At 36.5% G+C, this 27,110-nt stretch overlaps 1 long non-coding RNA gene across 1 annotated transcript in view; it reads right to left on the minus strand.

Moving 5' to 3' along the window:
* Positions 1 to 26,872, minus strand: part of LOC111550650 — a 38,460-nt gene extending 11,588 nt beyond the window's left edge. Inside the window, exon 1 of the long non-coding RNA XR_002734139.1 lies at positions 26,666 to 26,872. This is a non-coding gene — a long non-coding RNA (uncharacterized LOC111550650). The remainder of the gene's footprint in view (positions 1 to 26,665) is intronic.
* Between the last annotated feature and the right edge of the window lie 238 nt (positions 26,873 to 27,110).

The raw sequence follows: 27,110 nt of genomic DNA on the forward strand, positions 1-27,110 counted from the left end.
TAAATAACAAGGAGCTGAATATTAATCAACAAAACAATGGGTAAAATGTCTCCAGGGCATGTCAGAGACCTTCCTGTCAGCCCCTCCCATCACAGGCCCAGAGGCCAGGGAGGAAAAAATGGTTTCGTGTGCTAGGCCCAGGGTCCCCTTGCTGTATGCAGCCTAGGGACTTGGTGCCCTTTGTTCCAGTTACTCCAGCCATGTCTAAAAGGTTCCAGAATACAGCTCGAGCCATGGCTTTGGAGAGTGCAAGCCCCAAGCCTTGTGGCTTACATGTGGTGTTGGACCTGTGAGTGCACAGAAGCCAAAAATTGAGGGTTTGGAACCTCTACCTAGATTTCAGAGGATGTATCAAAACACCTGGATGTCCAAGCAAAAGTTGGTTGCAGTGGCAGAGCCCTCTTAGAGAACCTGTGCTAGGACAGTGTGGAAGGAAAATGTAGGGTGGGAACCCCCACAAAGGGTCCCCACCAGGGCACTGCCTAATAAAGCTGTGAGAAGAGGGCTGTCATCCTCCACATTCCAGAATGGTAGATCCACTGGCAGCTTTCACTGTGCACCTGGAAATGCCACAGACACTCAAAGTCAGTCTGTGAAAGCAGCCGGGAAAGGGGGTATACAGTGTACACTGCAAAGCCACAGAGGTGGAGCTGCCCAAGGCCATGGGAGCCCACCTTTTGCATCTGTGTGACCAGGGTGTTAGACATGGAGTCAAAGACAATCATTTTATAACTTTATGGCTTAATGACGGTCCTATTGGATTTTGGACTTGCATGGGGCCTGTAGCCCATTCATTTTTGCCAATTTCTCCCATTTAGAATGGGTATATTTACCCAATGCCTATGTCCCCCAATGTATCTAGAAAGTAACTAACTTGCTTTTAATTTCACAGGTTCATAGGTGGAAGAGACTTTCCTTGTCTCAAAAGAGACATCGGATTGTGGACTTGTAAGTTAATGCTGAAATAAGTTAAGACTTTAGGAGATGGTTTGGAAGGCATGATTGGTTTTAAAATGTGGGGACATTAGATTTGTGAGGGGCCAGGGTGGGAATGATATAGTTTGGCTGTGTCCCCACCCAAATCTCACCTTCAATTGTAATAATCCTGAGGTATCAAGGGCAGGGCCAGATGGAGATAATTGAATCATTGGGGTGGTTTCCCCCATACTATTCTCATAGAAGTGAATAAGTCTCATGAGATCGGATGGTTTTATAAATAGGAGGTCCCCTGCACAAGGTCTCTTGCCTGTTGCCATGATGTAAGACATGACTTTATTCCTCATGTACCTTTAGCCATGATTGTGAGGCTTCCCCAGCCATGTGGAACAATGAGTCAGTTAAACCACTTTCCTTTATAAATTACCCAGTCTATGGTATGTCTTTATTAGCCACATGAGAACAGACTAATACAGTGACCTAACAAATGGTCTATGCTTGGGAATTATGTATGTGCTGAGAACAAGAATGTGTATTCTGTAGCCACTGGATAAAATTTTCTGTATATTTATATTAGATCTACTTGTCTACAGCTAATATAAAGTCCAGTGTTCCTTTGTTGATATTCTGTGTGTAAGATCTGGCCAATGCTAAAAGTGAGTGTTTATGTCTCCAATTATTATTATATTGGAGTCTACCTGTCTCTTTAGCTCTAATAATGTTTCCTTTATATATCTGGGTGCTCCAGTGTTAGGTGCATATATATTTCAAATTGTTATATTCTCTTGCTGTATTGACCCCTTTATTGTTAGTCACCTTCTTTGTCACTTCTTAGATTTTTTGTCTTGAAATCTATTTTTTCTAATACAAGTATAGTGACTCCTGCTCTTTTTTGGTTTCCATTGGCATGGAATATCTCTTTCCATCCCTTTATTTTTGCTATTTGTGTGTCTTTTTAGCTGAATTGTGTTTCTTGTAGGCAACAGATCAATGGGTTGTTTTTTTCTTTATCCATTCAGTCACTCTATGCCTTTCAATTGGAGAGTTTAGTCCATTTACATACAATGTTACTGTTGCTAAGTAATGATTTACTTCTGTCATGTTGCTATTCATTTTCTGGTTGTTTCATGGTCTTTTCTTCCCTCTTTCCTTCTTTTACTGGAGGTGGTTTTCTCTGGTGATATTGTTTAGTTTCTTTTTGCTTTTTTGTATTCATTGTGTGCTTTTTGGTTTGAGGTGAACACGAGATTTGCAAATACTCTCTTATAACCCATTGTTTAAGCTGATAACAACTGAACACTGTTTGCATAAACAAACAAATAAGCAGAAAGAAAACTAATAAAAATATTTATGTCTTAACTATGTCACCTGCTTTTTAACATTCTGTTGTTTCTATTTATATCTGCTCATACTATATATGTCTTGAAAACTTGTTGTAGGTACTACTTTTGTTTATTTAATGGTTTAGTCTTTCTACTTAGCATACAAGTAGTTTATACACCACAGTTACAGAGTTATAATAATCTGTGATTTTTCTGTGTATTTACTATTACCAGTGAATTTTGTACTTTTAAGTGATTAGATGTTGCTCATTAACATCCTTTCTTTCTGATTGAATTATTCTCTTTAACATTTCTCCAACTCTGGTGTTAATGAAATATCTCAGCTTTTGTCTTGGAAAACAAAACAAACTTATTTAAGGGATATTTTTGCTGCATATACTATTCTAAGGTAATTTTTTTTCCTTCAGCACTTTTATTATGTTATGCCACTCTCTCCTGTCTGTAAGATTTCAACTACCAAGTATGCTGCAAGACATATTGGAGCACAATTGTATGTTGTTTCTTTTTTCTTGTTGCTTTTGGGATCCATTCTTTATCTTTGATCTTTAAGAGTTTGATTATTAAATACTTCTGGTAGTCTTCTTTGGGTTAAATCTGCTTAGTATTCTATAACCTCCTTGTACTTTGATATTGATATCTTTCTCTAGGTTTGGGAAATTCTGTTGTTGTCCCTTTGAATAAACTTTCTACCTCTATCTCTTTCTCTACCTCCTCTTTATGGCCAGTAACTCTTAGATTTGCCCTTTTGAGGCTATTTTCTAGATCCTGCAGGTGTGCTTCATTTTAAAAATTTCTTCTTTTGGCCGGGCACGGTGGCTCAAGCCTGTAATCCCAGCACTTTGGGAGGCCGAGACGGGCAGATCACGAGGTCAGGAGATCGAGACCATCCTGGCTAACACGGTGAAACCCCGTCTCTACTAAAAATACAAAAAAAACTAGCCGGGCGAGGTGGTGGGCGCCTGTAGTCCCAGCTACTCCGGAGGCTGAGGCAGGAGAGTGGCGTAAACCCGGGAGGCGGAGCTTGCAGTGAGCTGAGATCTGGCCACTGCACTCCAGTCCGGATGACAGAGCGAGACTCCGCCTCAAAAAAAAAAAAAAAAAAAAATTCCTTCTCTTTGCTTGCATTTTATGGAAGATGATATGTGTTCAAATTAATTATATAATGTATCAATATTTTATTAAATTTAAGAAATAGAGCTAATGCCAATTAGAGAATTGAATTACTTTGAGCTAAATAATCAGCACATCCATCAAAAATGTGCTTTAATGCAACTCTACCTGTATATGTATCTACATATTTATTTACATATATAAATTTAAGTAGAGAAATTTATCTTTACTGAGAAAAAGTTTTAACATTTTTAAACTATACAAACTGTTGGGAACAAGCCCCCCAAAACCTGGCCATAAACTGGCCCCAAAACTGGCCCTAAACAAAATATCTGCAGCACTGTGACATGTTCATGATGGCCATAAAGCCCACACTGGAAGGTTGTGGGTTTACCTGAATGAGGATAGGGAACACCTGGCTCGCCCAGGGCGGGAAAACCACTTAAAGGCAGTCCTAAGCCACAAACAATAGCATGAGAAATCTGTGCCTTAAGGACATGCTCCTGCTGCAGTTAACTAGCCCAACCTATTCCTTTAATTCAGCCCATCCCTTCATTTCCCATAAGGGATACTTTTAGTTAATTTAGTATCTATAGAAATAATGCTAATGACTGGCTTACTGTTAATGAATACATGCCTAAATCTCTGTTCAGGGCTCTCAGCTCTGAAGGCTGTAAGATCCCTGACTTCGCACTTCACACCTCTCTATTTCTGTGTATGTGTCATTACTTCCTCTAGTGCCTCTGGGTTAGAGTCTCCCCAACTGAACTGGTCTTGGCAACAAACTAGTTGATTTTTTTTATAATAAAAATATATAACATTCCATTATTTCTCAGCTCTAAATTCCAGAAAGAGTGTGTAAACCAAAAAATATATATATATTTTAAAAGTAAAATTATTATAAATATGTTCTTTAATTTTCTTCATTTTTATTCCTTACAGGGTGATATGGTTAGCCTTTGTGTCCCCACTCAAATCTCATCTTAAATTGTAATTCACAGGTGTTGGGGGAGAGACCTAGAGAAAAGTGATTGGATTATGGGGGTTATTTACATAGGGTTTTAATCATAGTGAGCAAATTCTCACAAGATATGATGGTTTTATAAATGGTAGTTTTTTTCTGTGCTCACACACACTGTCTCTTGCCTGCTGCCATGTAAGTCACGCCTGCTTCCCCATCTGCCATGATTGTAAGTTTCCTGAGGCCTCTCCAGCCATGTGGAACTGTGAATCAATTAAACCTCTTTCCTTTATAAATTACACAGTCTCAGGTATTTCTTTATGATGGTATGAGAATGGACTAATATACAGAGAGAACAAAATTTTTCTCTCTATCATAGAGACAATTAAAATTAAAATTCCTAGACACCCTGTGGCTTTTTAATATACTCTTTTGAGACTTTGTGTATGAAATGTAAATGAATTATTGATAATAAGATTTTATGTATTACCAGGTGCTAATGGTTGATAATCACTTGTTGCATATGAACATATCAGATCACAAACTAGAATTTAGTATTATTTCATCAATAACACAACATTGTTTTCCTTTAAGGTATTCCTCGTGTTTGTTAACTGTTCATTATTTTTAAGGTATTTCCCTTGGCTTTAATTGTCATATCATACAGGAAAACATTACCTTTTCCTTTTCCCCCCAAATAGGAAACCAAAGCTTAAAAAGGTAATGATTTGCCTTACATTATGCAGTTTAAAATTATGTGAGCTATAATTTGAACCAAAAATATTCAAGTCAATCTTCTGAACCATTTCTAGAAAATATATATATATATATACTTTTAAGTACAGAAGTTTTCTATTGTTTTTAATTTGGAAATTATCTTTTCTTCTGATTTTAATTTTGCTAGTTGTTATTAATCAAATTAAAACACAGAAATTTAATTAAATATTTGTCACTCAAGAAAAATAAAGCCTAATTAAAAAATGTTAATATTAGCACTCATATAAATTTATTTCATCCACAACCTAGAGATTATATTTTAATATGAGATTTAATATTTAATGTAATGTTTTATCTATACTTTTGACAAATATTTTATTTATTTTGGTTGACAACATCAATTTTTCAAGTTAATGTATTCCAGGTACCCATGTAGCAATCAGGAGACTGTTAGATCTACATAGTTTTTTTAGCCAAAGATTGATAACATAAGAAACATTAGGAATGGAAGTTATATTAGTTACCTATTCAATGCTGTTCCTAATAAAGGAATGTTCCCTTTAGGGTGTTGTTAAGTGTTCAATTTACTCATTAAATGATTCAGAGTTCAAAAATCTACAGCCATTCCCTGAAGAGCTCAGTCTGCTACCGAAAAAAATCCACAGTAGTACAAATTATCTCCAAGACTTGATCTATTTGTAACAATTGAATTAATTAATTAATTGTATTTAATTTTCTACTTGAGTACCTGTTTGGCATTTCTTTCATTTTTATTGGGTTTATTATAGCACCTTCCTTTTAATGATTAAGTAATTTGCTGTCATTCCTAGTCATTTATATTATTTTTAGAACATTTTCCCAAATTACGCTGCCAAAGTGAGTCATGCTGTATACATTCGTTTAATATTCCTTTAATTATTCAAAAGATTTTTAAAATCCTGCTTCTACAAAGTAATTAGAAATTGTTTTGAGAAAAATTTAATTGTATCCTTTTAATTTCACATCATTATTGCAATACATTTTGGAAGTTCAGTCTATACTTCTAATATGAGTCCTAACTGGCTTATTCCCTGCTGATTTAATCTTCCATGGTACTCCTCTTTAACTGATCAATTCACGTACCTCCTCCATAAGGATTTACTGAATAAATACTGTTTTATAAATATTGTTTTATAATATGAGGACACAGTACTCAGGATGATGGGGGAGAATCACAAATTGCCTAAATTCACATGAGGGAGCATAAAATAAATCACTAAATGTATCAACAATTTTCTTTTAGGAAGTGAGAATTCATATGATAACTTCTCTGTCCAATCTGCAAATTCTCTCTTTCCCTTGCTCTGTTTCCAGCACTTGTGTTTGGAAACAACCATGTAGGAGTGCTGAAAGTGTTTCTCTGTGGGTTCATCCACGCAGCATTGAAATCCATTTTCCTTTCTGATCTCACCAGTTTCTTAGGGGTATTAGGTTTTTGCTGTCAAAATGGTATTATGTGTGACGTATTATGTGTGACATATTATGTGTGACATGGGCATTATGTGTGATGTTTTCATATTGACTATCATTATTTATTCAAAACATATGCGGTATCTGTGAGAAATCTATGTTCTAATCTATCGTATCACAAAACAACAACAACAACAACAAAAACCTCAAAAATAATTGTCAGCATCCAATAAAAGGAAACCATTAAGGGAAAGCACAAGCAGTTCTATGTGATGACCACATCCGAGAGTCCACACAGAGCTGATTCTCTCCTGCTTCCATTTTAAGAACATGTGTTAAAATGTGTCATATCTTTATGTAATTTTTATAGCAACATTTTAAAATGTTGCTTTTCTAACCTCATATACAACAAAAATAACTTTATAAGATGAAGTGTTTGAAGACTGATTTCTTAGAACTCTAGATTTCTCCAAAGAATATTCGGGAATGTCTATTACTTTCAACAATTGTATTCTTACATAACAGTGCAAGATGCTTCTCATAGAACAAGATTCCTCAAAGATTTATTTTTCATTTCTACAGTTTAGAAATAATAATCAGGTTTCCATAGCACTTCTTGACAATAAAAGCCTTATGATTTTCTAAAAAGAGCATAGTCTTATGGAATCACAGAACATTACAAACCAAAGGAATCTTATAAATCATCAATTTCAGCATTTCTGTTAGCATACATGATAATCTCCTCCAAGGGAATGAATGGAAAAGACAATACCTTAAACTCTTCATTCTATATATTTGTTACTTGCTAATGGTCTATTTGGAATAAAACATTCTAATGTGTTTGAAACAAGTTTGAAATGTACTGATGTAAAGTGACCACTCATTTTATATGTTAGGGAATTAAATAGAACTTGTACATAATTTTTTTTAAAAAAAAGCTTTTTTTTTTTTAAATCAGAAACCAAAATTACAAAATGGAACCTTATTACGTATATGTATTTTATGTGATACTAAGTTTTAGGAATCTCTAGAAGGTACCCTCTATTCTAAATTTATTATTTAGGCAAAAGTTTCTTGTCTAAAGACTTCTTATATGAAGGATTAAAATCCATTCAGATTTTTGCTGTTGTTGCTTAGCACGCAAGTAATCAGCAGGAAATTAAAATTATCAACTGAACTAATGTAACTATGAGGGGCTGAAAGACACCTGAGAAGCAGACTTTGAATAAACATTATATAAAATTTAACTCTACTTTTGGGTGAACTCGAGTGAACTTGGGATCAGATTAATTTCAATGCTTGGCCAGTTCTAATGTAAGTCCCTCCCCTAAATAAATGGGGAGGGGCTGGGAGCAGTGATTCACACCTGCAATCCCAGCACTTTGGTAGGCTGAGATGGGTGGATTACTTGAGGCCAGGAGTTCAAGATCAGCCTGGCCAACATGGCAAACCATGTTCTTTACTAAAAATACAAAAATTATCTGGGTGTGTTGGAACATGCCTGTAATCCTAGCCACTCGGGAGGCTGAGGGAGGAGAATCTCTTAAACCTGGGAGACAGAGGTTGCAGTGAGCCAAGACTATGCCACTGCACTCCAGCCTAGGCAAAGAGTGAGAATCTATCTCAAAAATAAATTAAAATTAAAAAAATAAAAATAAATGGGGAGAGACTCCATCCCAGATATTCATTCTTTAAATGAGTCTTTATTGAGATGACCTCACTTTATAACAGTGATTACTCTCGAGGCACTGGGGATAAATCAAAATACAAAACCCAGAAATTTACTGCTATTATGAAGCATACATTCCAGTGCAGAGGTAGACAATTTACAAAGTAATTAAAATGGAGGTTATTTTAAGTATATTATCTTGCTGTGACACATATTTCAGAAACAACAAGAATGACAAAACCAAAACGAGGGAGAAGAAGTCTGAGTGACTGACAAAACAAAGTTACATTTCCTTGGTCACATGTAGTTATGAACTAACTGCGTGTACTAATATAAGGGAACATTTCTTTAATTGGAGGAAAGGGCTCTTATGGCAGAACAAAAAATTAATAGTGAAGGCATATAATTGTTCTTATTGTTTCTACTTAAATGTAATGTATGTCACCTTCTCTTAAACCCCACTGGACAAGTGAGGCCACTGGAACAAATGGAAGGGAGAGATGCATTCTCCAATCATGGGAGACTGTCAAGCACCTGGGAGTAAACAGATATATATATCTTCACACCAGGAACACTGAAAGTTTGCAAACGGTACTTCAGACTAGTGGTAACAAGTTTTCGGGTAAGAGCTTTACAGAAAAAAAAAAAAAATGGAGACGGGACTGAGGAATACCAGGAGTTAGGCGTTGTGGTATTAAAAATTAAGTAGATGAGTCAAAGGAGACCCAAGATAGCAGCTTTGGAGTGAAGTCTTGAGGGAGGTGAAGGAGTGGAGCAGAAGCACACTCTGCAGGACGAGCCCATGTGGAGCCCAGTGTGGGTGAAGCTGACTGAGAAAGGGTGGGAAGAACAGGAAACAAAAAGAAGTTCAGAGAAAAACTGTCTGAGGCAGATCAAGTGGGATTTTGAAGATCAATTGGAGGGATTTGACTCTTACTCATAGTGAGATGAAAAGACATTGTGGGGTTTTGATCATAGAAGTGCCAGAGTGACTTAATTTTTTATAAGACCACCCTGGATGCTTTGTGAGTAAACTAAAATTTTCAAGAATCAAATAAGAGGAAGTTGGGAAGTTATTTTTTTACCAGCTAGTAGAGATGACAGTGAAATATGCCAGAAAGATATCAGTGAGAAGAGTCAAATGTTGGTTTTATTTGAAGGCAATGCACGCTGATTGATGATATAAGTCACAGGCAGGAATTTTTTTCTGCCTGTATTTACCAAGTGTGTTTATAGAAGTAGGATATTAAGGAAGGCATAGTGTCAAGCTTCCAAAAGAATGGACATGAAAGTGACTACATCAATAGGAAACTGTATATAAAAGTTGGAAGTTCAGAGGAAAGGTCTAGACTTTTAGGAAACTGAAATATATATATTATATTTTTAATATAAACACACACATACAAATATATATAATTTGTATGTATATTTTACTTTATTTTTGTCCCTCCTTAATAGTTTAAGGATGTGGCCATAGTGATTATATTTTTCAGAAAAGATCCAATAATAAATATTTTCTTCAAAGAAGATATGTAACTCAAGTTTAAATCTACCAAAAAAAAAAAGTAATTTATTCATAAAGAGAACACTATGTATTAGCCTGTTCTTACACTACTCATAAAGACATACCTTAGACTAGGCAATTTATAAAGGAATGAGGGTTAATTAACTCAGAGTTCATGACTGGGGAGGTCTCAGGAAATATACAGTCATGGCAGAAGGGAAGGCAAACACATCTTTCTTCACAACATGGCAGGAGCGAGAAGTATGAAAACCAAGCAAAGGGGGAAGTCCATTATAAAACCATCACAGGAATCACATGAGGGAAATTGTCCCCATGATTCAATTACCTCCCACTGGGTCCCACCCACAATGGGAATTATGGGAACTATAATTCAAAATGTGATTTGTGTGAGGACACAGTCAAACCATATCATTCTATCCCTGGTCCCTCTCAAATGTCTTGTCCTCACATTTCAAAACACAGTCATGCCTTTTCAACAGTCCTTTAAAGTCTCAACTCACTTCAGCATTAACTCAAAAGTCCAAGTCGAAGGTCTCATCTGAGACAAGGCAAGTCCCTTCTGCCTATGAGCCTGCAAAATCAAAAGCAAGTTAGTTACTTCCAAGATACAATGGGGGAACAGGCACTGGGCAAATATACCCATTGCAAATGGGAGAAATTAGCCAAAGCAAAGAGACTACAGGGCCCATGCAAGTCTGAAATCCAATAGGATATTCATTAAATGTTAAAGTTCCAAAATTATCTCCTTTGACTCCATGTGTCACATACAGGTCACACTGATGCAAGAGGTGGGGTCCCACAGCCTTGGGCAGCTCCCCCCAATGACTTTGCAGGGTATAGCCCCCTTTCTGGCTGCTTTCATGAACTGGCATTGAGTGCCTGTGGCTTCTCCAGATACATGGTGCAAGCTGTCAGTGGAGCTACCATTTTGGGGTCTGAAGGATGGTGACCCTCCTCTTAGAGCTCCGCTATAAAGTGCCCTTGTGAAGACTCTGTGTGGGGGTTCCAACCCCACATTTCCCTTCCACACTACCCCAGCAGAGGTTCTCCATGAGTGCTGCACCCCTGCAGCAAACTTCTGCCTGGACATCCAGTTATTTCCATACATCCTCTGCAACCTAGGCAGAGGTTCCTAAACCTCAATTCTTGTCTTCTTTGCACCCACAGGGCCAACACCATATGGAAGCTGCCAAGGTTTGGAGCTTACACCCTGTGACGCAATGGCCCAAGCCTGGATATTGACTCCTTTTACCATGGCTGGGGCTGAAGTAGCTGGGACACAGGGCACCATGTCCTGAGACTGCACAAAGTAGGGGTGCCGTGGGCCCAGGTCATGAAAACATTTTTCCTTCTAGGCCTCCAGGCCTGTGATGGGAGGGGTTGCTGTGAAGGTCTCTGACATGCCCTGGAGACAATTTTCTTATTGTCTTGGTGGCTAACATTTGGCTCCTCATTACTTATGCAAATTTCTGCAGTGGGCTTGAATTTTTCCTCAGAAAATGGGTTTTTCTCTTCTATCGCATCATCAAGCTGTAAATTTTCCTAACTCTTATGCTCTACTTCCTCTTGAATGCTTTGCCACTTAGAAATTTCTTCCACCAGATACCTAAATCATCTCTGTCAAGTTCAAAGTTCCAGGGATCTCTAGGGCAGGGACAAAATACTGCCAGTCTTTTTGCATAGTGAGAGTGAACTATACTCCAGTTCCCAACAAGTTCCTCATCTCCACCTGAGACCACCTTAGCCTGGGCTTTATTTATATCACTATCAGCATTTTGGTCAAAGCCATTCAACAAGTCTCCAGGAAGTTCCAGATCTCCCTACATCTTCCTGTTTTCTGAGCCCTCTAAGTCTAGGAAGTTCTAAACTTTCCCACATTTTCCTATCTTATTCTGAGCCCTCCAAACTATTCCAGCCTCTCATGTTATCCAGTTGTAATGTCACTTCCACATTTTTGAGTATCTTAATATCAGCACCCCACTCTCTGTGATACCAATATAGAATATTAGTACATTCTCAAACTACTAATAAAGACATGCCTGAAACTGGGTAATTTATAAATGAAGGAGGTTTGGTTGACTCATAGTTCAGTATGGATGGGGAGGTCTCCGCAATCTTACACTCATGGCAGAAGTGAAAGCAAACATGCCCTTCTTTACATGGTGGCAGGAGAGAGAAAAATAAGAACAAATTGAAGGGGAAAGCCCCTCATAAAATCATCAGATATCATGAGAACTCACTCTCTATAATGGGAATAGCATGTGGGAAACCACCCCCAAGAGTCAATTAGCCCCCACCAGGCGTCTCTCACAGCACATGGGGATTATGAGAACTATAATTTAAAATGTAATTTGGAGGTCAGCTGCAGTAGCTCATGCCTGTAATCCCAGCACTTTGGGAGACCAAGGCGGGTGGATCATGAGGTCACATATTCGAGACCAGCCTGATCAACATGGTGAAACCCTGTCTCTACTAACAATACAAAAATTAGCTGGGCATGGTGGCACATGCCTGTAATCCCAGCTACTTGGGAGGCTGATGCAGGAGAATTGCTTGAACCCAGGAGGCAGAAGTTGTAGTGAGCCAAGATCGTACCACTGCATTCCAGCCTGAGTGACAGAGTAAGACTCCATCTCGAAAATAAATGAATAAATAAATAATGAAATAAAATATAATTTGGGTGGGGACACAGCCAAACCATATCATTGCATCCCTAGGCCCACCCAAATCTCATGTCCTCACATTTTAAAACACAATCATGCTTTTTCAACAGTCCTTTAAAGTCTCAACTCATTTCAGCATTAACTCAAAAGTCCAAGTCCAAGGTCGGACAAGCCAAGTCCCTTCTGCCTATGAGCCCACAAAATCAAAAGCAAGTTAGTTACTTTCTAGATACAATGGAGGAACAGGCATTGGGCAAATACACATAGTATGGGAGAAATTTGCCAAAACAAGAGACTACAGGCCCCATTCAAGTCTAAAATTCAAAAAGGCAGTCATTAAAATTTACAGTTCCAAAATGATCTCATTTGACTCCATGTCGCACATCCAGGTCACACTAATGCAAGAGGTGGGCTCCCATGGCCTTGGGCACTGGGAAATTTATAAAGGAAAGAGATTTAATTGACTAATAGTTCAGCATACCCGGGGAGGCCTCAGGAAATTTACAATCATGGTGAAAGCAGATGTGAACATGTCCTTCTTCACATGGCAGCAGTAGAGAGAAGAATGAGAACTGAGAAAATGGGGATGCCCCTTATAAAGCCATCAGATCTCATGAGAACTTACTCACTATCTCGATAATAGCATGGGGGAACCACCCCCATGATTAATTATCTTCCACGGGTCCCTCCAATGATAAGTGGGGATTATGGGTACTACAATTCAAGATGACTTGGGTGAGGCCACAGCCAAGCCATATCACACTAATATTCACTAACAATTGTGTTTGTTATCTTCTTGCTGGGAAAATATCAATCCCGTGTATTTCACTGATGATTATTAAGTGGAGCTGGAGATCTGATTTCTGGATACAAAGAGAAAAGCATGTGCAGTCTCCAAGTCTGGCCTCTAAAGTGCACATTGCACAGTCCTCTTTTCTCACCCCATTTGCCCTCTCTGATGCAGAAGAGCTAGTGGAAAAATCTGGGGATTAATGGACAAAGAAACCATAGGATGGAAAGAATCTCATTTGTCATCTTTCATTGGACATCAATACAAGATAAACAGCAATCTTTGCTGTGTTAAGCTGCCAAGATTTTGGGGTGAAGGTGGTTGTTTCTTATAGCCTCTGGTGGTACACACTCAGAATAAATAAGATTATATATGAAGAAGCAAGTGATAACAAGTATTGGTGAGAATGAGGAGGAAAGGGAACCCCTACACTGTTATGGAAATGTACCTTGTAATAGCCATTGTGGAAAACAGTATAAAAATTCCTCAAAAAATTAAAAAATAAAGCTCCGGTGATCCAGCAGTCCTACTACTGGGTATATATTCAAAAGATAATAAATCAATATGTTGAAGAGAAAACATCTCTTTCATATTCATTGCAGCATTATTCAAAATTTCCGAGATATAAAAACAACGTGAGTATCTCTAGGCAGATAAACAGATAAAGAAAATGTGGTGTGTATATATATACACATATATACACACACACACGTGCTGGAATAATTTTCAGACTCAAAAAAGAAAACAATTCTGTCATTTACAAAATCATGGGTGAAACTGAAGGACATTATACCAAGTTAAATAAGCCAGAAATAGAAAGAAAAATATTGCTTGATGCCACTTATATGTGGAATCTAAACCAAAAAAAAATGTTTAATACATAGAGACAGAGAATGAAACAATGGTTAACAGAGGCAGGGAGGGAAGGGAATTAGGACTGTGGAGATGTAAGTCACAAGGTAAAAGTTGCAGTGATGTGGGTTGGATAAGTCTGAAGATTAAATCTATACATAAAAACTACAGTTTAAAATATTGTATACCTGAGATTTGCTAAGAGAAGATTTCAGGTGCTCTTACCACACACATTCACTTTCACATCCCCACATACACACACACGGTTACTATGTGAGCTGAAGGATTTGTCTATTGCATGATTTAAAATTTCACTATGTAAATGTGTATCAAAACTTCATGTCCACTTTAAATATATGTGATTCAAAAATAATAAAGGCATGCCTGCATAGTGTTCATGGTGGTGCAAACTGGTGCTAACAATGTGGCAATATTGCTGAAAACCTTGCAAAAGTGCCCTTGCCCTTTGATCAGTTACATATTTTTAGAAATTTTTGGTAAAGGATAAAATCAGATATGTATCTAAGGTTTTAGCTCAAAGTCATTCACCTCAGATAGTTATAAATATTCTTATAGCACAAAAAATATAATAATGTCCAATAAAAAACTGGCTGAGTAAAAAAAGAAAATAAAGCATTTAAGATTATATCTTATTCTGAAATATGTTTTGAAAACATGTACAAATACTTCATACATAATCACTGTAATGGTTTTGTTTATATTAATTTGCTTTGGTTAAACATATTAGTGCAGTTATTGTTTTTTCAGCTATGAATAATGAAATCCTTAGAAAAACTATATTTGAATTATAAAACAGAAAGAGCAAGGTAGACAGAAACCAATATAGCAGATTTTCCAGGAACAAATTTATACAAATATACAAAATAATCAATACAGAACCATGGCTCTATATTTTGTATAATATAACACTAATTATAACTATTAACAGTCATTTTATTTGTGATGTATTTTTTAGTACTTTCTTTGCAATATGCAATTTTCCTTAAGAACAACTTTATGGATTCTTGTGTTATTTAACGTTGGAAGAATGCTTTGACAGTCTGAATATGTGGGCCTCTCTCCCGTCATTTTCGGTAGTAAAGTGAAATCATTTTCAGCTTCCAGTGAATTCACTACTCTCTTAATTGCCCCCTGAGGAGCAAAGTGTCAGCAAGAATTTCTACCGAATCTTGCATAATGATTAAAAATGGAGAAACCAAGGCAGCTACAGAAAAGGTCACTGTATAATCTCCTCTTATTGAAACAAATAGATTTAATGGAAGTACTCCATCTTTTCGGTAGATATTGGTGACTTTTCTCAGTCTTGAAGAAAAGATCCCTTCCAATTTTATTACACTGAATTAAATGCTATCTTTATGAGTTTCTTCTTTTCAACAGTAATGGGGTGAGAGTCTTTAACTTCCATTTTTTTCATCATGAAAATTAACTTAAATAAGGCTTAATTGTACTTTAATCAAAGACTAGAAAAATATTCATTTCCACAGAAAAAGATATTTGTATTCTCTTTTAGTTTCAGGGCTTAGGAATAAAGCCTGCTCAGCCTCTGAAAATAGCTGCCCACATTACACTGTTTTGAGTGTGATTGAATACACACTCTTTTCCTTTAATATTTAGAAAATATTTTCTATTGCAGAAAATGTAATTAACATTAAATTGTAGACAGTTTATTATAGGAAAAGTTACCAAGTATACCTTACTCAAAACTCATATTTATAGATGAGAATTAGATTGAGTAATTGTAGAGTCCCCTAAATAATAATGATCATAATAATAACATTGTCAACAGCCAATATACTTTCTGGATACTAACAATCTTCTCGCCAATCTGATAAACACTTTTTGCACATATTCAACTAATTTAATCCCCATATGTCTTTTACATATCAGTTTGTTACTCCCATTTTAGAGGGAGCAAACTGATTCTTATCAAGGTTAAATAATTTTTCTAGATCCTACAGTAGGCAAACTAAACTTGAAAATCATGGTTCAGGTATTTGAGGAAATTCATGAAATTTAGAGGCTGAAAAATATAGAACTTAAATTTTTTCATAATAAAAGCTACTCATCGTGAAAAAATATTTGCCTATGAACATATATATTTGTGCTTTGGGCACTGTAAACTTTAAGCTAACTGTATAAAAAAAATTTCTGAGAGGCAAATACTGTCTACAGAAAAAAATGTTTGCAGTAATGGTGTCATTTTACAGGATTTTACAAACTAGCAGTCCTTTCATTTGAGGTTTAGTATGCTTAAATCTAAAAACCAAAATGGAATTCTGTAAAATAATTCTATATAAATTAGCTTACTTTAGTTCACTAAGATTTTACTGATTGCTTTGTTTTATAAGGAAAATAAACTCATATATGAAGTTCTGGCTCATAATTCCTCAAGTGAGTTGCTTTAAAAAATTGTTCAAAAGAGTGTGCTTAAAGTTTGGTTTACTTAGATATGGTGAAAATAATTTAAAATCAAAACACTTCACATGTAATAATAGTTATAAGAGTCCCAATGTTAAGAGAAAGCAAATCTATTTAAAACTTGTATATATTTTTCATGTGTTAAACAAGCTTAGAAAATCATACTATAAAATCAATTCATATGGCTTAACTTGGTTATAAACTTACCTTTTTAACAAAATTGAGTTTTATTCTCTTGCATTAAGACAATACATGATCTTTCAGATAATTGTAAGCAGTTAAAAATATGTAAGCCCCAAGTATATATCTTAAATACATAATATATATTACAGATTATAAATATGTATATACATAATTTTGTAATGCTTATTTTAAATATTTTAAAGTTAGCATTTGTTGATGTAACTAGTTTCTAAATATATCAATGGTAATTTTCTAGTTTTTCAATGTCCCGTAAATTATTTAGCCAGTTTCTCCTTGTTTGGATATTTAGAGAGTATCATTTGATGCTATTGGGGAAAAGTCTAAGACATTTTTCTACACTGAGCAAAATAAATTTTAGGAAAAGCTTAATGGTAAACCAAATGTGTTGTTGAGATAGTATCTTATATCTAAGATTAGTCGAATGACTAAAATTGTATCATCCCTTTTTACATCCATATGTTTAAAAGGGCCAAGAGGAAACTTCCTAATGTATGAAATTGTACTTGTAAATGTTACCTCTCTTCGGCCGCTTTCATTTCCCTGATTAACATTCTCTTACAGGTGGAACGGACTATCACTTACAAAAAAGCCTGAGGCTTGAAATCCATGGTTCTTTGAATGTCAGATTGAGTTTATTCCTCAAACGTATGGTTTCTTATTTCGATGAGAATATATACTTACATTAGTCACACAAAATTCTTACTATGATTTTTAATTGTCTCTTTGTTTTGACAGGCCAGAATAACAAATTCAGGTTGATTTGTACCAGTTATTCTACAGAATCTTTAAGAAACCTTCTCTACCTCCTAAACTTTAACTTTGTTCATCTCCTTAATATGTATAGAAAGCCATGCTTCCATTCTGCTACATTGTGTAAATAAACATAAAATATTTCTTGCTCAGGCACGGTGGCTCACGCCTGTAATTCCGGCACTTTGGGAGGCCGAGGTGGGTGAATCACAAGGTCAGGAGTTTGAGACCAGCCTGGTCAACATTGTGAAACCCCATTTCTACTAAAAATACAAAAATTAGCTGAGCATGATGGCGGGTGCCTGTAATTCCAGCTACTAGGGAAGCTGAGGCAGAAGAATTACTTGAACCTGGGAGGCAGAGGTTGCAGTGAGCTAAGATTTTGCCACTGCACTCTAGCCTAGGCAACAGTGTAAGACTCTTTAAAAAAAAAAAAAAAAAAAACAAAAACCCAATAAAATGTCTTACATAGTCAATAAATATGTGTATCAAAAGTTGATATTTTAAAAACTATCATAAAATTTCTAAGTTATTTATATTTTAAAATCATAGGATAAAAAATTCTCCACTAGGTTTATTTATTTAGTCAATATAGTAGATATTTGCCTTTATGTGTTGTCTAGCATATACAGTACTCATATTTCACAAAGGTATCAAGTTTCATTTGAGGGAAGTTGTTTCTTTCTGGCTCTGTGTTGTGTTTGGTAACTATTTATCCCATTTTTTATCCTTCCACTATGGAATCACAAAAGTGCAGGATCCTTCCCCTCCTCAATTTCCAGGAAAATAAATGATAGATGAGAAGTGGTGGGGGAGAGGGGTCATAGTAATGCCCAGCACATGCTGTCTCCCAGGTCTGAATTTTGATTAAGCAGCTAAGGATAAGATAACTCATCCCTGAGTCTTATCAGTGGCTGTGATGGCAATGTTCAATGCAGCTGTCAGATAATTGCTATTTGCAACATGAATCAGTAATTTGAAAGAGCTCATACATTCTTAGCCCTTGGTTGTAATTTATGACCTCTAGTTTATAGAAATAGCGCAGATAATTATACTCTTAATTCATCATAGTAATGTAATATTACTTAAGACTTACCTTAGGCTATGTTCCCTGACAACTATTTTGCATGCACTATCTCACTACCTGTATTGCGCAGTGTTTGAAATAGTATTTAACTCTCTAAGGGCACGCACGCTTGGATTCATAGCTCTAAATCTAGAGTTCCAGCTCTCAACCCTTCACTGTCCTATCTATTGTCAACCTATTTAGTTTCTTGTCTATTATTTTCAACTCATGCAACATCTCTTGAGGACTTCATTTCTATGAGACAGGGCACTATTCACTGGATTTACACAGTTTAATTTGATATTATCCCTGCCTTCGTTGCAGTTTATTAAGAAGAGACCGACATTTAAGCAATGAAGTGAAATTGAATATGGTACTCACCATGATAGATGTCAGGGATAGGGAGAGGATTAATTAAAGATAATGGTCAGTTCATGGATCAGGGTCAGAATAGGATTTACAGCAAAGTGGCCTGCTAACACTTTAAAAATTATGAGGTATTTTGTGGCAGCCAAAATACAGGAGAGATTTTAAGAAAAGGTAACACCTTGACTAAATTTTTGTAGCAAGGAAACAAAGTGCCATATGTTAGAAATGGAATTTAGATTGTCCTGAATAGAGAGAGGGGAAACACCTATGTGAGAAACAGCATGTGAAAGTTTAAAAGGTGGGCAAAGGCCAGATCATGGAAAGTGTCAAAGGTCATGATAACAATTTACACTATTTTGCTGCATTTAATAATAATATGCAGATATTTTTGAAAATAGATAATAAAAGGATCAATTAGAAATTTTGGAAGGTGTGTTTATATTTTAATTATATACTGAAAAGATTATAAAATTATGATTAATCTTTGCAACGGTAGCCAGTATTATATCGAGTGCATTATGACTTACAAATTCTAAGAGATTGAATGTAGACCCACTCCAAGGAACTAAGAGCTTTTAAATTCTGTGTAATATTGCTTTTCATTCAAACCGTTGTGTCTTTCTGAGATGTAGAATTAGCTCTGGGTAAATCGTTTGTAGAGATTTGTCTTGACAATATTTTCATCTTCTGCATTCTCTGAAGTGCCCTCTCCCTCATCGTACCTTGTTTTCTCAAAATTCCTTTTGTAGTTCAATGATACTTTTAAGCATTATCCACATATAGTTCTCTTGGCACATGGGTTACTCCCCAGTGGCAGCAATCACAATTAAAAAAAAAAAAAAAAAAAAACTTAGGTTAACAGTAGAGGCTATGTTTATTGGGGTTTTCTTTGTTTTTGTTTGTTTGTTTGTTCTGAGACAGAGTCTCACTCTGTGGCCCAGGCTGGAATGCAGTGGTGCAATCTCAGCTCACTGCAACCTCCACCTCCCAGACTCAAGCAATTCTCATGCCTCAGCCTCTCTAGTAGCTAGGATTACAGGTGCCTGCCACCACGCCCGGCTAATTTTCTGTGTATTTAGTAGAGACAGGATTTCACCATCTTGGCCAGTCTGGTCTCGAACTCCTGACCTCAAACCATCTGCCCTCCTCGGTCTCACAAAGTGCTGAGATTACAGGCAGGAGCCACCATGCCTGACCAAATCTATGTTAATATAGTATCTCCATCTGAGTTTTATTATTTGGATAACCTAAAAAGTAGCCTTAATTGTTGAAATTTGAGTTGCAGCACATGATTTGGTAAGTTGTGACCTTATTAATAAGAATTTTTCAGCAGCAATTAAGAGTGTAGACATATCCAGAATATTGTGTTGAATCGTTTATGGCTCCACAGTTTTCTGAGATTTATTATGCATCATACTTCACTGTCCTTAAAAAATTTCTTCCAGAAAGATTAATATGGCAACATCATGAAAAGCTGACTAAATCAGAGAAAAACTGCACCCAGACAGATTGGTTAGTGTGATCATAATGTCAAGGGAAATGAAACAAAATCTAGTACTTTGAGGGTCCAGGATTGAGGAAGTGGTAATGGGAACAGAAAGAAGCTAAAAGTTGCAGACATTACAAAAAATACATATACATATGTAATCTTTTTCAACTTACTGAAGGGGAGATAAGAGCCAAAATTTGTTCTACATTTTTGGTCCTAGGCTAATTAATTGAGAAGTCTTTAGGAGTGACAGGGGTAAGGGAGAGCGTACGGGTTTGATTTTAAACATAGATGAATGGGGACGACCACCTGGCAGAAGGGCAATGCCATGGTGAAATAGAGAAATTTGGAAGTACTTGCCAATAGATAAGACTAGAGGGATGAAGGTATAGTTTTGGAGGAAAGAACAAACTAGTATTAGAAAATGAAATAGAAGTAAATTAGAAAGGGAAAGCAATTCCTGAAAAGTATCCAGCGAACAAAGACAGAATACTAAAATCCAAGGGAATAGGATATTTCTTAAAGGAGATAGTGATCCATCTAGACTCTAGAATGTTGTTGTTGTCATATCAGAGTGTTCGGAGATTGTGGAGAATGAATAATGAGAAAATGCTTTGGATTTTGCTAGACAGGTGTCATTAATTATATTCAAAAGTGCATTTTCAGGAAGCCACAAGGGCAACCGCTAAATGAAAAGAAGGAATCCATCCTGAAAGAACAGAATAGATGGTGAAATAATTGATGTAGGTAGGAATGCTAACCAGACTCTCTTTTGGTTATCATTGCAATACATATTGAAAGTATTTATTTTTGCCTCTGTACTCAACCAAGGGCCTCTGTTATTATTTTGTATATCTCTGGAGCCTGACACAAAGCCTGCACATAGTGAGCATTTCAGGCATGCTTTAGAAGATCGTCACAGAATGTAAGGAGAGAAATGGAGAGGAATAATGGGGAGACATTAAAGGCAGCCAGCCAGTCAGGTAGCTAGCTTCTGTCCTCCTTCCCTCTCTCCCTTCCTTTCATCATGTTGTCTATACTTTTCCCAATCCGGGTCTGTTCCATCATCTTATCCATATTTCATTTTTTGGGGGGGGGGGGGGGGGGGGGGATGAGGTCTCTCCATCGCCCAGGCTGGAGTACAGTGGTGCGATCTTGGCTCACTGCAACCTCCGCCTCCCGGGTTTAGGTGATTCTCCTGCCTCAACCTCTCGCATATCTGGAACTACAGGCATGAGCCACCACACCCTGCTAATTATTTTGTATTTTTAGTAGAGGGAGAGTTTCACCACGTTGATTAGGCTGGTCTCAAACTCCAGACCTCAAATGATCTGCCTGCCTCGGCTTCCCAAAGTGCTGGGATTGGAGGCGTGTGCCACCGCACCCAGCCATCTTATATTTCTAACTGTACCTGAATATGAAATGTTTCATCAAATCAGGGCTTCTTTATCCAACCTCCAATTATCAATGCCATTCTTGTTTCTTTGCCTTTGAAAATTAGATAAAGCCTGAAATTCTTATCCCACCAATCTTAAACCTGAAATTCTTGTCCCACTAGTCTTTGCAAATTTTTAATCAATGCTCAGCTGAAACATTACCTCCTTCTTGTTAATTTCAGCTACATACCTTTTTCCACAACTCCCGAAATACTTAACTGCCCTATAGATTTGACTGCCCAGCATATACTTAACACATATTCCTGCATACCTACGGAATGTCAGGCTTGGTAACACATCATTTAGCATAAGACAGTCTCACTCTGTTACCCAGGCTGGAGTGCAGTGGCGTGATCTCAGTTCACTACAACCTCCACCTCCTGGGTTCAAGTGATTCTCCCGTCTCAGCCTCCCTGAGTAGATGGGACTACAGGTGCCTGCCACAATCCCTGGCTAATTTTTTGTATTTTTTAGTAGAGACGGGGTTTCACTGTGTTAGCCAGGATGGTCTCAATCTCCTGACCTCGTGATCTGCCCCCCTCGGCCTCCCAAAGTGCTAGGATTACAGATGCAAGCCACCATGCCCGGCCCTTATTTACCTACTTCTAAGTAAACAGTAAACTCATAAACCTTGTATAATGACTGTCTGTTATCAGCTGCCAAATGTGAAACACTAAATAACTACCATGGATTGATAAGTAATCTAAATTGGGCTGATAAGCAAGAAGGGGATTAGTCTGCTTCTTCACAAATTGGCTGTAAAATGAAATCACCTGAGGAGCTATCAACATCTTGAAGCCTGGGTTCCACTCCAGAGGTTGATTTAATTGAAGACGAGTGAGGCCTGGACAGAAAGAGTGCAAGATCTTCCCAGGTGATTCTAGTATTCACTAAAGTTTGAGAACCCCTCAATTAGTGCATAGTCAAGAAAAAGTTTTCAGTCTAGGGAAATCTTCGTGGTAAACACTGAAAACATTCTGGAATTCCCCAATTTAAGCTTTCCTTGGCCCAGAGCTTCAATATGAAGAATTGATTGTGATAACTCCTTTGCATTCCTTGTTTTCGGGAAGCTTTTCTATGAATGGTTCACTAGCTGCACAACTATCCACTCATAGTTTGCGGGCACCGCATGCAACTACCGCCAACTGTAAGTCATACCGAGCTACTCAGTCTTCTTCATGAAGACTATTAGATGCTGATTCAGCTCTCTAGCATCCTGCTTGGAAAGGCTGGGGGTTGCTCACTAACCAAAAGGTAGTACACATTGCTATAGGTAGTACACGCTGATTTAATAAATTATAATTAATAAATCTACTCTGACATCTATAGAACACTTAAAGTTTTTTTAAATCCCCTGTGACTTCATTTAGTAAAACAAATCATTTAGGTAAACACAATAATTGTATGTGAAAAATGAAGAAACTGAAGCTAAAAGTGGTTAAGTGACTTTGCTTTTCAGCTAGTTATTTGTCAAAGTAAGATTAGAAGTTGGATATCTTAACCAAACTGCCAATGCTTTCCTGATTTCACAAGACTCCTTCCTTAATATCACCTACCGTGTGCTAGAGGACTACGCCAAGTGCTTCAGAAGAAAGAAATAATATAAATCTCATTGTTCCTATTCTGATACTGTTTAAACTTACACTCGGAAGATAATATGCATATATCACATACTTTAGTCATAATTAAACAGACAGGAAGGCAGAAACACAAACACCAAACTAGATATCCTGTTTCTCCCAAAGTCTAAAGCATCAGAGTTCTAAGTTTTGAATACAATATCTCTTTTAGACAATTGATTTTTGTTACTTCTTTAAATATAAATGCTATCATAAGCCTACTGTATGTAAACGCACCTGAGAGCAAACACTTACGCATACGCCGAGAATGACCCTGTATGGCAGAGGCATCGGAATGTGTTTGCTGAGCTAGGGAATCTGGGAGTGGCCACTCCAGAGATTCATTCCTTGTTTATGAGTAACATCTGAGCCCCCAGCCCAGCCCGTGGACCATGGGGTGTAGAGGGGATTTGGGGGGGGGGGGTGTTGAATGAAGGTTGCCAGGTGAAGGTTGTTAGGTAAATGGTGCTACGTGAAAGTGCTATATGAACTGCATGCCTCTCACAAATGGTTGTGGTTCTTCGGCCCAGCCTGCTGCCACTGGACTTCTCCCCTGTAGGTAAGCCCCCCAATAAAACTCCCTGTCTCAAAAAAAAAATTTCTTCCAATTTCTCAGTATTAGTCATGGTATTTTCTTGATGTAAAATGTGTCCGAAAAACAGAGATTGGAAGAATAAATAAAATAAAGTGTCAGGGAAACAGGGCCTGAAAGAATAAATAAAATAAAACAGTACTTCAGAAACAGGCAAGCGGCATAACACTTCCCATTACTGGTCCTTTTGTTCTTCAGGATCTATGTATTAGCTCCCTCCCTCTGCATTTAGAGTAGAATGAGAACTAAATATCTTAAAAAATGGAAAATAAAATGAAAAACATGAAGTCCAAGATAAAAAAAAAAGGTAACTGCAGTGTGAATTCATCTTTCCTCCTTGTGGTTTACTTCAATTGCCACTAAAATGAGTGCTTGTACTGCAAATAACCTCTTCATTCTTTATCCCTTATAGATATGTTCTGTACCTTTTGGGAGCACTGTGAAAATAATATTTATGTTGGGAAAGTAATCTGCTTTGACATTACAGAACCAAAGCATTTTTAATGAGCACCAAGGGTATGTCTTTATATAGGAATTTTGTTACAATACGTATTGTTAGAAAATCACTAGGACATTGTCTCATAAGTTCAAGGTAAAACCATTTATTTTATATACCAGTTTACATATATCTAGTTAGATGTATGATTCATAACTTGATTACAATAGGAGTAAAACATATCACTAAAGAACTAGATAACTTTTCTACAGCATAACCATATTTTGATATTATTAGGTCTTTTAAAGATTTGTTACCTCTCGTTTTTTATATTCATTTATGCTGCTCAGATCAAACCAAGTAGGACATTTGCTGTTCAGCTACTAAGGAAGAAGAAATTTTAACAACTTGCCAAGTGTAGCGCTCCATTAAGTGACCGTAGGACTCCTTAGAATTGAAGAGGCTCCAAAAAAAGAGTATAGCATCCGCTTTGATAAGCAACCTAGAATTTTTAAAAAGAGACTTTTACTTATAAATTGTTGCAGGTTTCATTTAGTTTACAGTGTTGAAATACTATTTGTATTTCGAAGTGTTGTATACAGTCCTGTTAACAGGTACATTTACTAAAAATCAGTTCTTCAAGATGTTATACAGTCTTAAGCCGTAAACTAACTGCTGTGTTCCAAACTTGCTACCAAAAAATAAATAAGTAAAATAAGACCCAATTATCCTCCTTTACATTTGAGGTTTTAATTTCAGAAATATTTCATTCAGATTACTTAGTGGAGAAAAAAAAATCCAATTTGTAACTCTACCAGGACAAAATGTGATTTTACTTTTCACACGTTTGCATGGTAGTGAGATCTCACCAACAATGCTGATAATGCTAGACGGTGCATATCCCAAAAGCTAGGACAGCTTAGTGCATCAGAATCTCACATTTTCTTAAGGTAGTTTTTCCCAGAAAGTGATCATTATTGCCTCGTGTTCTGCTCAGGGATCATGAAGTCCTTCAAGAACATAGCTAGGTCTAATTGACTGTTATATCATTGACAATAATCATAAAAGGTATGTAAAGGTGTGTTGAATAACACAGTATTTGCTTTTTTTTTTTTTTTGACTTTTGTAATCCAGAAATACATGAATGCCTTAAAAGTAGTTTTTCTAATGAATGCATAAACTCATCAGTGTGATTATTTGTGTAAGTTACTAATTTACTTTTTAAAATATTTTATTTATCCATTGAAAATATATATTTTTAAGCAATCACTTATGTAATTTACACATTATTAATTTGATTGATAGAAACATACTCCTTAAGTAACCTTTTATTCATACTCATTTATTATCCAAAATATAATAAATATTTATAAGTAACATTTCTCTGATGGGAAATATTGATAAATATTTTTAAGACATTCTTTTATTCTGTAGGTCATTTAATTATATTTCACATGGAAAATGCCTTTAGTTCCAAGACAGATACCTGACAAGTAAACAGTTTTAATCTGATCTTTTTTAGCTACATGTATTAGAATTCAGAATTGGAATAGTCTAAGATTTCCTATGTCTATGACGGCTATTCTCTACCCTGACTTCTCTCAGAATTCAACTGGTCTTAGATTTAATTCAGCTTTTCATATTCCCATCATTTTACTGTCAAAGTAGGCTGACAGATTCATTTTATCTAGATATATGCAGACTTGGTGCAAGGCACAGAAGGAAAGGATCTGGACTGATGCACTCAGCTATCAGGCACCTTCTATGCACTGCTGAACAACCCATTCCAGGCAGGGTTCAAGGTCATGATTCATTGAGAGTTTGGCCCACCCAAGAATGGGGGCAAAGCAAAAAATGACAATACTTTTAACAATATTTCAAGAAGACAATTGTTGAAATGAAATACTCATATCAGTTTCTTTGAATTTGTCCCAGTGGATTGGTGACAGGTAGAATGCTGCTGTAATGAATTAGGGGAAAGTGATGGTTGCTTGAACTATATTGATGTGGTGGAGACACAGAGAAGAGGAGAAATTGGAAAGCTATTGAGGAGAAAAATCAATAGGACTCGACCAATTGATTACGCAAGTTAAGCGAGAAAAGAGTCAATGATGACTTTTAGATTTTATATAAATTTTTATCCATAATTATCCATAAAATTGTCTGACAAAACAAAATGATATACTCAGTAGAACCTGAAATATAGCTCTTGTACTCCAATAAAATTCTGTTCACTATAATGCAACTTACAATAATGTGAAATGTTGGAAACAGGAATACTACTGGATTATCAAGGAGTCAGTCTTCTGAAAGAGTTCAAATAGTTTCCTCAAGAGTAAATAAGGCGTGAGTGATGTTGGGGCTATTCTGGTACAAGTGAGTCAGGTAATAAAGGCAGGGCCATTTGCTATCATGTACTATCCACTCACATTCACATCGAGTGCTCACAGGAGTGTCTTCAACTCTGAATGTACACGATGCTGTGTTTCAGTCTCAAAGTTCTGATACAGTGTTTTAGTCTCAAAATTCTGTCTCTGAACACTTTTGCAGTCTTAAAGAATATTGACAGCCTCCAAACCATTGGTTTTTTAAAATATTATGTCTCTTTATATTTCCCGTATTTAAAATTAAAACTCCACACAAACACACACGCACAAACACACACACACACACACACTATTACGTATGTCAGTCA

Source organism: Piliocolobus tephrosceles, chromosome 18 (genome assembly GCF_002776525.5).
Source record: "Piliocolobus tephrosceles isolate RC106 chromosome 18, ASM277652v3, whole genome shotgun sequence".
Lineage (NCBI taxonomy): Eukaryota > Metazoa > Chordata > Mammalia > Primates > Cercopithecidae > Piliocolobus > Piliocolobus tephrosceles.